Source organism: Phoenix dactylifera, chromosome 4, assembly GCF_051530095.1.
Source record: "Phoenix dactylifera cultivar Ajwa chromosome 4, Ajwa_hap1_PhDact_Kaust_v1.1, whole genome shotgun sequence".
In the NCBI taxonomy this organism is placed as follows: domain Eukaryota; kingdom Viridiplantae; phylum Streptophyta; class Magnoliopsida; order Arecales; family Arecaceae; genus Phoenix; species Phoenix dactylifera.
The window spans coordinates 17,450,837-17,464,881 of record NC_143193.1 but is presented as its reverse complement, the minus strand read 5'-3'; positions in this window follow the sequence as shown (position 1 = coordinate 17,464,881).

Sequence of the window (14,045 nt, the reverse complement as noted above, 5' to 3'; positions counted from 1 at the left end):
ACATGAGGACTTTGCTCCAGGCCCAGTTTCATAGCATGAGTGAGGTCACGAGCACCACTCGACAGATGAGGGAGGACATCGGTCGTGACATGCACACCACTACCGAGGGGGCCGAGCGCTTGTCGAATGTGCTCATCGACAAGCTGGACGCACTTCAGACGTCGGTGACTGAGCTCTCTACTACACATAGCAGAGCCACTTCGTCCATTATCACTCAGCTCGGGCATGTTACAGATGCAGTCACCCTCCTCATGGAGCAGAGCAGATTGAGAGGAGGAGCTACATCCTCGAGAGGAGGAGCCACGTCTTCGAGAGGAGGAGATACATCTTCGAGAGGAGGAGCTACATCCTCGAGGAGACCATAGCTACTTTTTGTGTTTTGTTTTGACTGTATTGTTTTGCCTTATTTTTTGTACTCTCAAATGTATTTACATGCAAATCAATACAATGAGTAGCCATATTTTCTTCAATTCTGTGCCATTTGATGATTGATTGGTTGTGCCATTGATTGTGTGTGCTTACCTTCTTTTTGATACGATGACAAAAAGGGAGAGAAATATGTATAAAATATGTAAAAGGAATCAATGAAAATCAAAAAAAAACTGTTAAAACACACAAAATTTGTTCTAAGTGGATTTGGTACCTCGAGGCTCATTATCTCTCTTTTGGGGCTCCTAATGGAGTAATCTCCAGAATCTATTCAAGGGATATTCGGAGATTAGCTGAATCCTACTCAAGAACAAATTGACAGATTTTCCCTCTAAAAACAAAAAATTCAGTTCAAAAACTTCAAAGCATTAAAAGGAAATTCAGAGAATCAAAACATAGTAGAATGCATATGATGAGGGGGAGAATCTGAATATTAATCAAGCTAAATCATTAAAGATATATAAGCCAAACAATTGATTGTATAATATGAAGGCTTATATAATTCCAAATGAAAGGGGGAGCTTTAACTCCGAAATTTATTGTTTCACTCCTTTCAAGCTTGGATAAATTGAATTACCAGACATTTGAATTCAATTATGGATTTTATTTCATTGTTTATTGAGCAATTCACTTTACATATACTCAATATTTTGTCATCATCAAAAAGGGGGAGATTGTGGAGTGATTGATTAAAACCCTATTTGATTTTGATGAGCTCAAAGCATTTGAGTATATCTCTTGTTTACTAATGAATTCAATTAAGTGTTTCAGTGAAAATCTTGTCTAAGTGTCTCTAGACTTAGTTCATAATATTTTGGATAAGTTAAGAAGTCAGCCTGAACCAAAGTCTGAGACTCGAGTCGACTCCAGAGTATCACGAGTCGACTCCAAGCGTATCAAGTTCACTGGCACGGGCTCGAGTCGACTCCGGATAAGTACGAGTCGACTCCGACTTAGAACAGACAGACGAACAGAAAGCATCAACTCAAAACCTGTCAGCGAGTCGACTCCTGAAGTGCGCGAGTCGACTCCGATGTTCACCGAGTCGACTCCAGGGTAGCAAGAGTCGACTCCAAGGAGCCACAGGCAGAAAAGTCAGAGAGCAGTTTTCGGGTCTGAGATTCGAGTTGACTCCAGTGGAACGCGAGTCGACTCCGATGGTTGGCAAGTCGACTTCAAAGAAAGTGAGAGTCGACTCTCAGAGGAACACAAGAAAAAAGTCAGAGAACGTTTTTCGAACTCTGAGATTCGAGTCGACTCCCGCAATACGCGAGTCGACTCCGAGACTCCGCGACCACAAAGAAGACAGAAGACCAATTTACTGTCTCTGAGATTCGAGTCGACTCCCAGACAGCTAGAGTCGACTCCAAGGCAGCTCTACATCAAAAAGACAGAAGACAGTGTTTCGGAAACTGAGAGCCGAGTCGACTCCAAGACTGGACGAGGCAAAAGATAGAAGATAGGGAGTTCGGGCTCTGAGCGCCGAGTCGACTCCCAGGATTGTCGAGTCGACTCGAGTGGACCAAATTCAAAAATAGATCCACGGATTTCATGGGATGAGCCGACTCCGAGAAAGCCAAGTCAGCTCCAGAAGTTGGCGAGTCGACTCCAGGTCAAGACGAGTCGACTCCCAGTCTAAGAGGCTACTTTAATTCAAATCCGAAACAGTTGCCGAGTCGACTCCAGAAAAGCATGAGTCGACTCCCGCTACAGCCGAGTCGACTCCTGATCGCGCGAGTCGACTCCAACCCACCAACGGATACATTGTCAGGGTGTACAGAGTGTGCAGAACGGGCAGAAAAAGCTCTCTAACGGCTAGTTTCCGTGGGGGTTGGTTTAAATAGCCACAGAGGACTATAGCAAAGAAGAGAACAACCATTCCACTCCAAGTAATCAAGCTTTCAATCTCTGCAACTTGTTCTTCAACGAAAAAGAGGGAAGAGCAGCATTAACTGCATCCACCTACTTCTTCCCAACATTGAAAGAGCCTCCTCCTGCATTCAAGTCGACTACACATTCAAGAGGAGATCCGAAGTTCAAGAAGCCCTTCCTCTTCTCCAACTTAAAAGCGTTTGAGGGCTCTTAACTTCGTTATTGTTCATATTGCCATTTATCTGCTTTTGAGAAGCTGTATTTTTCTGTTTGTTCTTTTCATCTACACATTGTCTTTGCTTGGTTCAATCGGGGGATTGAATCAAGGGTATAGAGGTTGGTTGGTGAGCCGAGTGTAAAACCAACGTGTAAGGGTTCGATTGTGATCCCGGAAAAACAATCGGGGTTGGTTCTAGTCGGTGAGCCTGGAAAAATCGACCGAGTTCGTTGTGAGCTCGTAAAACAACAAGTTTGGTTGTGAGCTTGGAAAACAACCGGTTGTAATCCAAGGGGTTATAGTGAATTCCCAAGTGAGACTTGGAGAGTGGACGTAGGAGCAAGGGTTAGCTCCGAACCACTATAAAACTTGGTGTTTGTGATTGATTGTCTCTCTTTCTCTTACTCTCATATCACTCACAATACATAGCAATTAATCGAACAACTTGCAATAGCTTTAATTAGTCATCCACATCGTTTTAAATTGTAAGATTATTTTAAAACCTAATTCACCCCCCCTCTTGGGTTGTCTATCTGGGCAACACTCCTGATAGATACTTAGGTATACTTGAAGAGGATACTAAGGAAATGTTCCTCATGGGAGATAGGGAACACATATAGGATCCCAAAATCTACAACGAGGCGATATCAGATATCGATTCCGAGAAATGGTTAAAAGCTATGAAGTCAGAGTTAGACTCCATGCATTCCAACCAAGTCTGGATCTTAGTGGATCCACCGGAGGTATTATACCTATTGGATGCAAATGGATCTACAAAAGGAAGATAGGTTTGGATGGAAAGGTAGAGACCTATAAGGCAAGGCTAGTAGCGAAAGGGTATAGTCAGCACGAAGGCATTGACTATCAGGAGACCTTTTTACCTATAGCCATGCTGAGATCCATCCGAACATTACTTGCCATTGCAGCATTTCATGATTATGAAATTTGGCAGATGGATGTGAAAACTGCTTTTCTGAATGAATATCTTGATGAAGATATCTATATCGAGCAGCCTTTGGGTTTCACTTACAGTGATGGAGATCATAAGGTCTGCAAGCTACAAAGGTCCATTTATGAACTAAAGTAAGCATCTCGAAGTTGGAACACTCGTTTCAATGATACAATCAAAATGTTTGATTTCATCAAAAATGAAGAGAAACCGTATGTTTACAAGAAAGTTGGTGGGAGTGCTATCGTATTTCTCGTACTGTACGTGGACGACATCCTCCTGATAGGGAATGATATTCTCATGCTAACCTCGGTTAAGGTCTGGTTGTCAAAAGAGTTCTCCATGAAAGACCTTGGAAAAGCATCCTATATTTTGGGGATAAAGGTCTATAGAGATAGATCCAAAAGGATGCTTGGCCTATCACAGAAAATGTACATAGAGGAAGTGCTGAAAAGGTTCAGCATGGAAAACTCCAAAAGGGGTCTCTTACCCCTTAGGCATGGAATTCGTCTCTCCAAGAAGTTGTGCCCCAACACATCTGAAGAGATTCAACGCATGAGCAAGATCCCTTATGCATCGGCAATAGGGAGCCTCATGTATACCATGCTGTGTACACGACCTGATATAGCTCTTGCTGTGAGTGTCACTAGCAGATATCAGTCGAATCCAGGAGAAGAGCACTGGACAGCTGTGAAGAATATTCTTAAGTACTTAAGAAGAACTAAAGATTTATTCTTGGTCTTTGGAGGAGCATCAGAGTTAAAGGTAGAAAGGTACACAGATTCAGACTTCATGACTGATATCGATGATAGAAAGTCAACATCTGGATATGTGTTCTTGTGTAATGGTGGTACGGTCAATTGAAAAAGTTCTAAACAACCGATCATTGGTGATTCTACTATGGAAGCTGAATATATCGCTGCCTCTGAAGCTACTAAGGAAGGCTTCTGGTTCAAGAAATTTATTGCGGAATTGGATGTAATATCATCAGATGCCATAACACTCTACTGCGATAATAATGGCGCCATAGCTCTTGCTAAGGAGCCAAGGTCTCATCAGAAGTTCAAGCATATAGAGCGGCGCTTTCAACTCATATGCGACTATGTTGAGAAGAAATATGTCGAGGTGCAGAGAGTAGACACCGCGGATAATGTGGCAGACCCGTTCACTAAGCAGCTAAGTCAGCAGAAGACTGAAGCCCACCTTGAGAAGATGGGACTTAGATATATGACTGATTGGCATTAGTGCAAGTGGAAGATTGTTAGATATATACCCTAGAAGCCAATATAGCTGACACATTATTAATTCTGGAACATAGTTTTGTACTTGACATTATTGAATAAATAAAAGACATCTTTTTCATTCATATTGTTTATGTGTCTATGAATCGTCCAAGGAATTAATAAGATGATGATGCATATTCTTAAGAGTTGAGAATTTGAGCCATGTATGATTAATTTCTAAATGCTCCTGATCAATGGATCATCATGAGGACGGTGATCGATCCGATGAGATTAGTGCACACATTGCTTTTCTTGTGGATGGATGAGACTCGAGTCCACGGTGTGGCGACACTGAAGTAATAGTGCAGGTGCTTATTAGAGAACGAGGGTACTGAGCATGATCAAGATAAGAAGTCACTTGGATGTCTATCCACTCGTCATTGACTTGCTTGATATTGCAGTAGTGTGACTGGTCCTTTGACCTGCGGTGCTTCGGCTACTCACAGTGAGGTTATTGTAGTTTGACTGCACATATGCATGATCTCTAGACATATGGGTCCATGCAGTGTAGATTGGCTGCAGCAGGTTCACTGTAGGAGTAGGGTATGCACCTATATGAAATCTATCGACCTTGATAGATAAAGAGAGATCCTATGTGATTTATAAGACTGAGTTCATAAGACATCGACCGGGGCAGTATGCACAGTGGAGAAAGAGTTTTCCACTCTCGAACTTAAGTCGAATAAATCTTGACGTATGACAAACGATGGGGTTTGACGAGTTGTCCATGACCTCCGTCCTGTAGGGATCCACGATAGTAGAACTATATCATACGATAACTGCACCTAGAGGTTTATCATTCCATTCTGCTGGGTAGCCACTACATGCTGCTAGGTGTCACTGGTGGATGGTGAGACTCGCAGGGAATATCTTGATGATCGATAAACTCTGATGAGTTGAGTTGGAACTGTTCCAACCCATTGAAAGGAGTTTTCAATAATATTGTAATAAAGATCGCAATATTTCTTACTACCAGACAGAATAGAACCTATGGGGTCACACACACTAGAAGTATTGACCGATCCGATGGTTGAAAAGTGATTATGAATCACGAGTAATCAATTCGATTGATAATCAGTAGAAGAAGAAACAATGAAAATTAATTAATTAAACTTTAACAAAAATCCTATTTGGAGTAGAATTTCTGGAGTCCTAATTGGATTAGGATTGGAAGTCCTACTTGGAGTAGGATTCCTACAATACTAATTGAATTAGGATTTTGAATTCAATTTGGATTCCTACTTAGAATAGAATTCCTAGAAGTCCTAATTAGATTAGAACTTCGGATTCAAATTAGAGTCATAATTGGATTAGGACAAAAATTGAATAAATCCTAATTAGATTAGAATTTCTTAAGTCCTAATTAATTATTAATCTAATGAATTAACATGACTTCTAATTGGATTAGGATTGAAGAGTAAATAGAGTCATAATTCTTTTGAGTTCTAATTGGATTAGGACTTGCATGGATTAAAACTCAAATTGGTTCACACTTGGGTCAAAGCCTAAATAGATTAAGACTTGACCATGTGGGGGCATCCTAGTCCTCCTTAGAGGAGGACTAGGTTATACAAGAGGGAGGGGCGTACGCCCCTCCTCTTGGTTCTTCTTTGGTGCGGCAAACAAGAGGGGCCGACGCTCCTCTTGGAATGTTGTCAAGGAGCTCCTAAAAGTTAAGAGCTCCACTTCCTTTATAAAGGGGTATGGGGCGGCACACTAGGGCATTCAAGCCCTCTTCCTTCTCTAGCCGTGAGCCCCCTCTCCTCCTTTTGTTTCAGCCGCAAGCAAGGAGAAAGCAATGAAGATCTTGGCGGCCTCCTGAAAGAACAGATGCCCTATAAGCCAATCATTTGATGGGTTTCTCTTTGTAATCCTCCAAATCATGTACTTTGACCCTCGATATATATCAATAAAGGCATTGTGTTTCATCATTTGCTGCTTATCTGTTTTATTATTGGATGATGAACCCCATAAATTAGGACATTGGTTTTAGGGTTATGATGAGATCAAACCAATGAGACCTAAAATCCTAAAATCCTAATTTAGAATATTCCCAGTCAAATTGGTATATTGAGTCGGGGATCAATATTACTGGAAAGACTGGCACATCTTATGTATGCTCGATGTAGAGGGTTATTGATCTCACAATCACTTGTGTGAGACACTAATGCAAAGATGCGGGTGCTCATTAGAGGAATGAGCTCACTGAAATGACCAGCTATGAGAACATCTTATGGATTCTTACTTAATTGTCAAAAGATGGTTCTCATAGTGGGAGTTGTGCAAGTGATCCTTAGACCTAAGATCACCATGGTACCTTATGCACTTGAACCTATATTTTGGTTTACCCTCATTCACGACATTGCGTTGTGTACGGGGTATTCTGGATATGGTGAATTTTGTACGAAGGTTGTGAGTAGGTCAACAAGGAATCAGTCACTTCTAGTAAGAGAAGGTAACATCCTACTTACTCTAATCTTATGATGATTCAAGAAGCCTTTGATCAAAGCAAAATGAAAATTAGAAAGAGTTTCTAATATTTCATTATTTGAATTATCATATAAAAGATTGAGAGAGACATGAATAAGTGATTGAGTTTGATATTGATCCATACTCATGCACTTATTCAGGATGTAGTATGTTGCCCAGATAGACAACCCAAGAGGGGGGGTGAATTGGGTTTTAAAATAATTTTGCAATTAAAACGTTGTGGATGACTAATTAATGCTTTACCAAGATGACTAATTGATTGCTGTGTGTTGTGAATGAAATGAGAGTAAAAGAAAGAGACAAACAATCACAAACACAAGGATTTTATAGTGGTTCGGAGCTAACCCTTGCTCCTACGTCCACTCCCCAAGTCGCCCTTGGGAATTCACTATAACCCCTTGGATTACAGCCGGTTGTTTTACAAGCTCACAACCAAACTTGTTGTTTTACGAGCTCACAACGAACTCGGTCGGTTTTCCCTGGCTCACCGACTAGAACCGCCCCGATTGTTTTCCCGGGATCACAATCGAACCCTTACACGTTGGTTTTACCCTCGGCTCACCAACCAACCTCTACACACTTGATTCAATCCCCCGATTGAACCAAGCAAAGACAATATGGAAAGAATAAGAAACAAACAGAAAAACTGAGCTTCTTAAAAAGCAGATTTGCTACAATATAAACTGGAGAGAAGTTTAGAGCCCTCAAACACTTTTGAGTTGGAGTAGAGTAGGGCTTCTTGAACTTCAGGTCTCCTCTTGAATGTCTGGTCGACTTGAATGCAGGAGGAGATCTCTTTCAATGTTTGGAAAGAGGTAGTAGGATGGAGTTATGGCACTCTTCCCTCTTTTCATTGAAAAACCACTTCCAGGGAATGAATGCTTGATTTCTTTGAATGGAATGGTTGTTCTCTGCCTTGCTACAGTCCTCTGTGGCTATTTAAGCCATCCCCCATGGAAACTAGTCGTTAGACACCTTTTTCTGCCCGTTCTGCACACTCTGCACAACCTGACAATGTGTCCGTTGGGGTCGGAGTCGACTCGCACGATCAGGAGTCGACTCGGCTGTAGCGGAAGTCGACTCATGCTTTTCTGGAGTCGACTCGGCAACTGTTCCGGATTTGAATTAAAGTAGCTTCTTCGACTGGGAGTCGACTCGTCTTGACCCGGAGTCGACTCGCCAACTTCTGGAGCTGACTTGGCATTTTCGGAGTCGCCTCATCCCATGAAGTCCATGGAGCCAATTTTCAACTTGGCCCACTCGAGTCGACTCGACAATCCTGGGAGTCGACTCGGCGCTCAGAGCCCGAACTCCCGATCTTCTGTCTTTTGGCTCGTCCAGTCTTGGAGTCGACTCGGACTGTTCTGGAGTCGACTCGGCTCTCAGTTTCCGAAACATAGCCTTCTGCCTTTTTGGTGTAGCGCTGCCTTGGGGTCGACTCGAGCTGTCTGGGAGTCGACTCGCCTCTCAGTCTTCGAAATATGGCCTTCTGCCTTTTTGGTGTCGCGCTGTCTCGGAGTCGACTCGAGTATTGCGGGAGTCGACTCGAATCTCAGAGTCCGAAAACTCCTCTCTGACTTTTTCTTTGTGTACCACTGAGAGTCGACTCTCGCTTTCTTTGGAGTCGACCTGCCAACCATCGGAGTCGACTCGCGTTCCACAGGAGTCGACTCGAATCTCAGGGTCGAAATAACGCTCTCTGACTTTTCTGTCTGTAACTCCTTGGAGTCGTCTCATACTACTCTGGAGTCGACTCGGTAAACATCGGAGTCGACTCGCGCACTTCAGGAGTCGACTCGCTGACAGGTTTTAAGTTGTGCCCTTCTGTCCGTCTGTCTGTTCTCAGTCGGAGTCGACTCGTAATGGTCCGGAGTCGACTCGCGCCCGTCCCAGTGATTCTGATACGCTTGGAGTCGACTCGTAATACTCTGGAGTCGACTCGAGTCTCAGACTTTGGTTCAAACTGACTTCTTAACTTATCCAAAATATTATGAACCAAGTCTAGAAACACTTTAGACAAGATTTTCACTGAAACACTCAATTGAATTCATTAGTAAACAAGAGATATACTCAGATGCTTTGAGCTCATCAAAATCAAATAGGGTTATGATCAATCACTCCACATAGTATGACTGAGGGATTGAATTGCATGGTAACTTGCCACTGAAGGGTATGTTTGGATTTGTCCAATACATTCCTCATCTTTTGGGTAGACATGATACGTTGCTAGACGTCAATCTTGTCTTGTGGGTTAATCCGATCAAAGAGTTTGATTAGATCAAAGCATCAGAAAGGTTTTGATTGCTAAGTCAGGTTTAGCACTAAATTGAACCTAAATTGGATTAGAGATATTCTAATTGTTAGATGTATGCCCTAGAAGCCAATCTGATGGACACATTATTAATTCTGGGATATAAATTTGTACTTGATTTTATTATTATTGAATAATAAATGGGCATTATTTTCATTCATATTGTTTATGTGTCTATGAATCATCCAAGGAATTAATAAGATGATGATACATATTCTCAAGAGTTGAAAATTTGAGCCATGTATCATTGGTGATTAATTTCTAAATGCTCCTGATCAATGGATCATCACGAGGACGGTGATCGATCCGATCAGTGCACAGATTGCTTTCCTTATGGATAGACGAGACTCGAGTCCACAGTGTAGGGACACTGAAATGAGAGTGCAGGTGCTTGTTAGAGAACAAGGGTACTGAGCGTGACCAAGACAAGAAGTCACTTGGATATCTATCCACTCGTCAGTGACTTGCTTGATGTTGCAGTAGTGTGACTGGTCCTTTGACCTGCGGTGCTTCGGCTATTCACAGCGAGGTTATTGTTGTTTGACTGCACATATACATGGTCTCTGGTCATATGGATCCTTGTTGTATAGATTGGCTGCAGTAGGTTCACTGTAGGAGTAGGGTATGCACTTACATGGAATCTATCAACATTGATAGATGAGGAGTGATCCTATGTGATTTATTAGGTTGAGTTCTAAGACCTTGGCTAGGGTAGAATATATAGTGGAAAAGAGTTTTCTACTCTCGAACTCAAGTCGAATAAATCTAGACATATGACAGACGACGGGGTTTGACGAGTTATCCATGACCTCCGATCTGTAGGGATCCACGATAGAAGGACTGTATCATATGATAACTGTACCTAGAGGTTCATTATTCTATTCTGCTGGGTGGCCACTACATACTGCTAGGTGTCACTGGTGGATGGTGAGACTCACAGGGATCATCTTGATGGTCGATAATCCCTGGTGAGTTGAGTTGAAATTGTTTCAACCCATTGAAAGGAGTTTTCAATGATATTGTGATAGAGATTGCAATATATCTCACTACCAGTCAGAATAGAACCTATGGGGTCATACACATTAGAGGTATTGACCGATCCGATGGTTGAATGTGATTAGGAATCACAAATGATCAATTAGATTGATAAATTGAAAACCCGCTAAGAGTTAATGGTTAAAAGAAGGAATAATTGTAATCGGATTGCAATTTAATTTAATTAATTGGACTTGATCATGAGTCCTACTTGGAGTGGAATTCATGAAGTCCTAATTGGATTAGGATTTCAAATTAAATTAGAGTCCTACTTGGAATAGGATTTCTAAAGTCCTAATTGTCTTAGGGCTGAAATTTGAACAAATCCTGATTAGATTAGGATTTTCTTAAGTCCTAATTAATTTTAAATTTAATCTAATTAATTTTATGACTCCTAATTGGATTAGGATTGAAGAGTTCAATAGAGTCATGGTTCAATTAAATCCTAATTAGATTAGGATAAGGAGGAAATTGAAATGGGTTCATAAAATTCTATTTTGAATAGGATTGGACTCACGAAATGAACCCAAACCATCTTTCCACTTAATTTGATTAAATGGCTAATAAAATGGGATATGAGGGAGGGCCCCACTCCCCTCCCCTTGGGAAGTGCGTGGAAGAAAAAGGAGGGGCGTAAGCCCCTCCTTGCTGCCGAATTAACGAGATAAGGGTGAGCTCCTAAAAATTAGGAGCGCATCCTTATCTCATAGAAAATTAAAAGGAGGAGGGGTTCGGCCCCTCCTCTCATGCTTTTCTCTTGGGTGTTCATGGCAGCAACCTCCCATCTTCTTCCTCCTTTTAGCCACAAGAGAAAAGGGAGAAAAAGAAAGGGTTGTGTGGCCTTCTTCTTCCTCTTCCTTGGGTCCAACGCAGGAGAAAAAGAAAAGGCTGCAAAGAGCTTTGTTTCCTCTTCCTAGATCTCTCCTTCTTCTTCCTCCTCCCAAGGCAATCAAAGGTTGATTCAAAGGAGAGGACTTCAGCCATCAATAGCCTTCTCTGCAAGGGAGCTAGCACCTCGGAAAGATCCAAAGGCTTCGATCGACTCATTACTTCGTGTGGATACCTGTAGAGGCCGGACGCGTGTGCGGCTTCCACTGAGCCTTGATCAAATACCACGTGAATCAGATTTGTGGAGACCATCTATCCACACAAGGTGAGGATCTGATCTTCTTAATGATTTTAAAATGGTTTAAAATAATTTAATTCTAATCTATCTACAAACGAAAGGTTTTAAAACACGTTTATGCGATGAATGGATCCCGCATATGTTTTTCCGCTGCAATCTAAAAATTATTTCGAAATTTTTATGGCATATGAGGGATGCTAACAGTGGTATCAGAGCCATGGTTATGTAGATTAAGATTAGAATTAATTTTTTCAAGGCATTTTAGATCTGAATTTAAGGGATTATGCTTGCTGAAATTTATGTATGCAGAATTTTCAGCTTGCTGATTTTTCTGCATACTAATTATTAGATGTTTAGATTAATGATTCTAATGCTTTGATAATGTGATTACAAATGTTTAGAATCATATCTTGCATAATCAGCAAGTCATGAGATGAAATAATCAGTTAAATATCAGATCTGAAAATATTTTTTATGCATGAGATGCGTATGGTGATGATCATGGATAGACCCTTATGAATGTGCTGAAAATGTTCTGCGATGTTCTGTGATGCATGTAATTTTAATTTTTCAGATGCCTGCGTGCATCTTAAATTCATGTATTAGAGATCTGCGTGTCTCACAAAAAAGGGTTGTAATTTTATTTTTATTTTTATTTAATTTTTAAAGCAATCTGGGATGTAATCTGTGATGTGTGTTACACGTCGATGGTTGATCGATATGTACATCAACAAGCTCAACATGCACGGATCGAGATCAAGGATTGATTGAAGATGGATCAAGGAGTTGATCACAATTGGATCTAAGGAATCAAGATCGAGTCAAGAGTTGAAGACGATCAAACCAATTGACGTGCATATGCTTGTAAAATGACCCCATCCTGGATCCATGATCATCACCATTATATTTATTTTTGATAAATGCCTGGTGTTTAATGCTATGTTTATGCGGGTAGATTTATATTTGTATGAGATGTGAATACGCGATCGAGTGAGACCTAAATCGAAACCTTCCTAATCAGTCGAGGGTGAACCAACATGAGTTAGTCATATTAGATTAATTGATCTAATTGGTGTCTAGGCAAGCCTAAAAGGTGGTTACTTAATTAGGACCTTACTCTCTGAGTAAGAAGAGCCTCCCACCTGCTTACCTGGCCAATTGATCGATTACCTCTTATGAAGAACTCAAGTTGCAAACACTAAGACTTGATTATGCAATATTAAGTCCATAGGTCTTCCACCGTAGTAGAGCTGCTAAGGTCTTTTCGGTGTTGATTTGTCTCGGCTGGACACAGTGGGCAAGTTGCATCGGGGGGCTGGACCTCTCTATTAGACATGAGATGTAGTGGGGTAAAGGTGGGGTTGGGCACCAATAACTGTTAGGTGAGGACCCAATGACGACTTTATTCCTGCGGTTATACGGTGGGTCTGACTTAACTAAGTAATGGGGCCAATAACTGTTAGGTGAGGCCTTCATCACTTAAAGACCAAGTACCACTGCAATTTGCTTGAGAAGCATTGTACAAGAGTTGTACGCTCATCCATTTATATGTCACCAATAACTGTTAGGTGAGGCGGCATGTAAATCGGTGAGACCGCAGTACCCACTAGAAATCCTAGTCGCGTAGGTTTTTCGTTTCTCCATCAGGGGAGTATGAGAGATTTGAGAAAATAGTGGGAGTACATTTGTTTTAAAAGTCTCTAGAACAAATTAAGTTCAAGTACAAAGTCTAACTAGAATTTTTACTCTCTACAGATCATAATGTCAGCTTCAAATCCTTTGACCCGTATCCTTGAGACCAACCGACTGACCGGAACCAACTACAAAGACTAGCTTAGAAACCTAAAAATTGTTCTAAATTGTGAGAAACTAGGGTATGTGCTCGAGAATGATATCCCTAGGTTACCAGCACGTCCTATTTATGATCAGCGTGAGACGCATCAAAAGTGGACATGACGACATTAGGGTCAAGTGCTACATCATGGCATCCATGACTAATGAACTTCAATGCCAGGATGAGAACATGAAGACTGCTAGGGAAATACTAGCTCACCTGCAAGAATTGTATGGTGAGCAGAGCCGCACTGCACGCTTTGAAGTGTCCAAGAGACTCTTCAAGGCAAAGATGCACGAGGGGCAGTTTGTCCACGATCACTGTTTGACTATGATCAAGGACCTTGAGGAGATTGAGAAGCTCGGTATGTCCATGCATAAGGAACTGCAGATAGATCTAATCCTGCAATCCCTTCCTGATTCATTTGGTCAGTTTATAGTAAACTACCATATGAATAAGATTGAATGCACTAAGACCGAATTGTTGAACATGTTGGTAA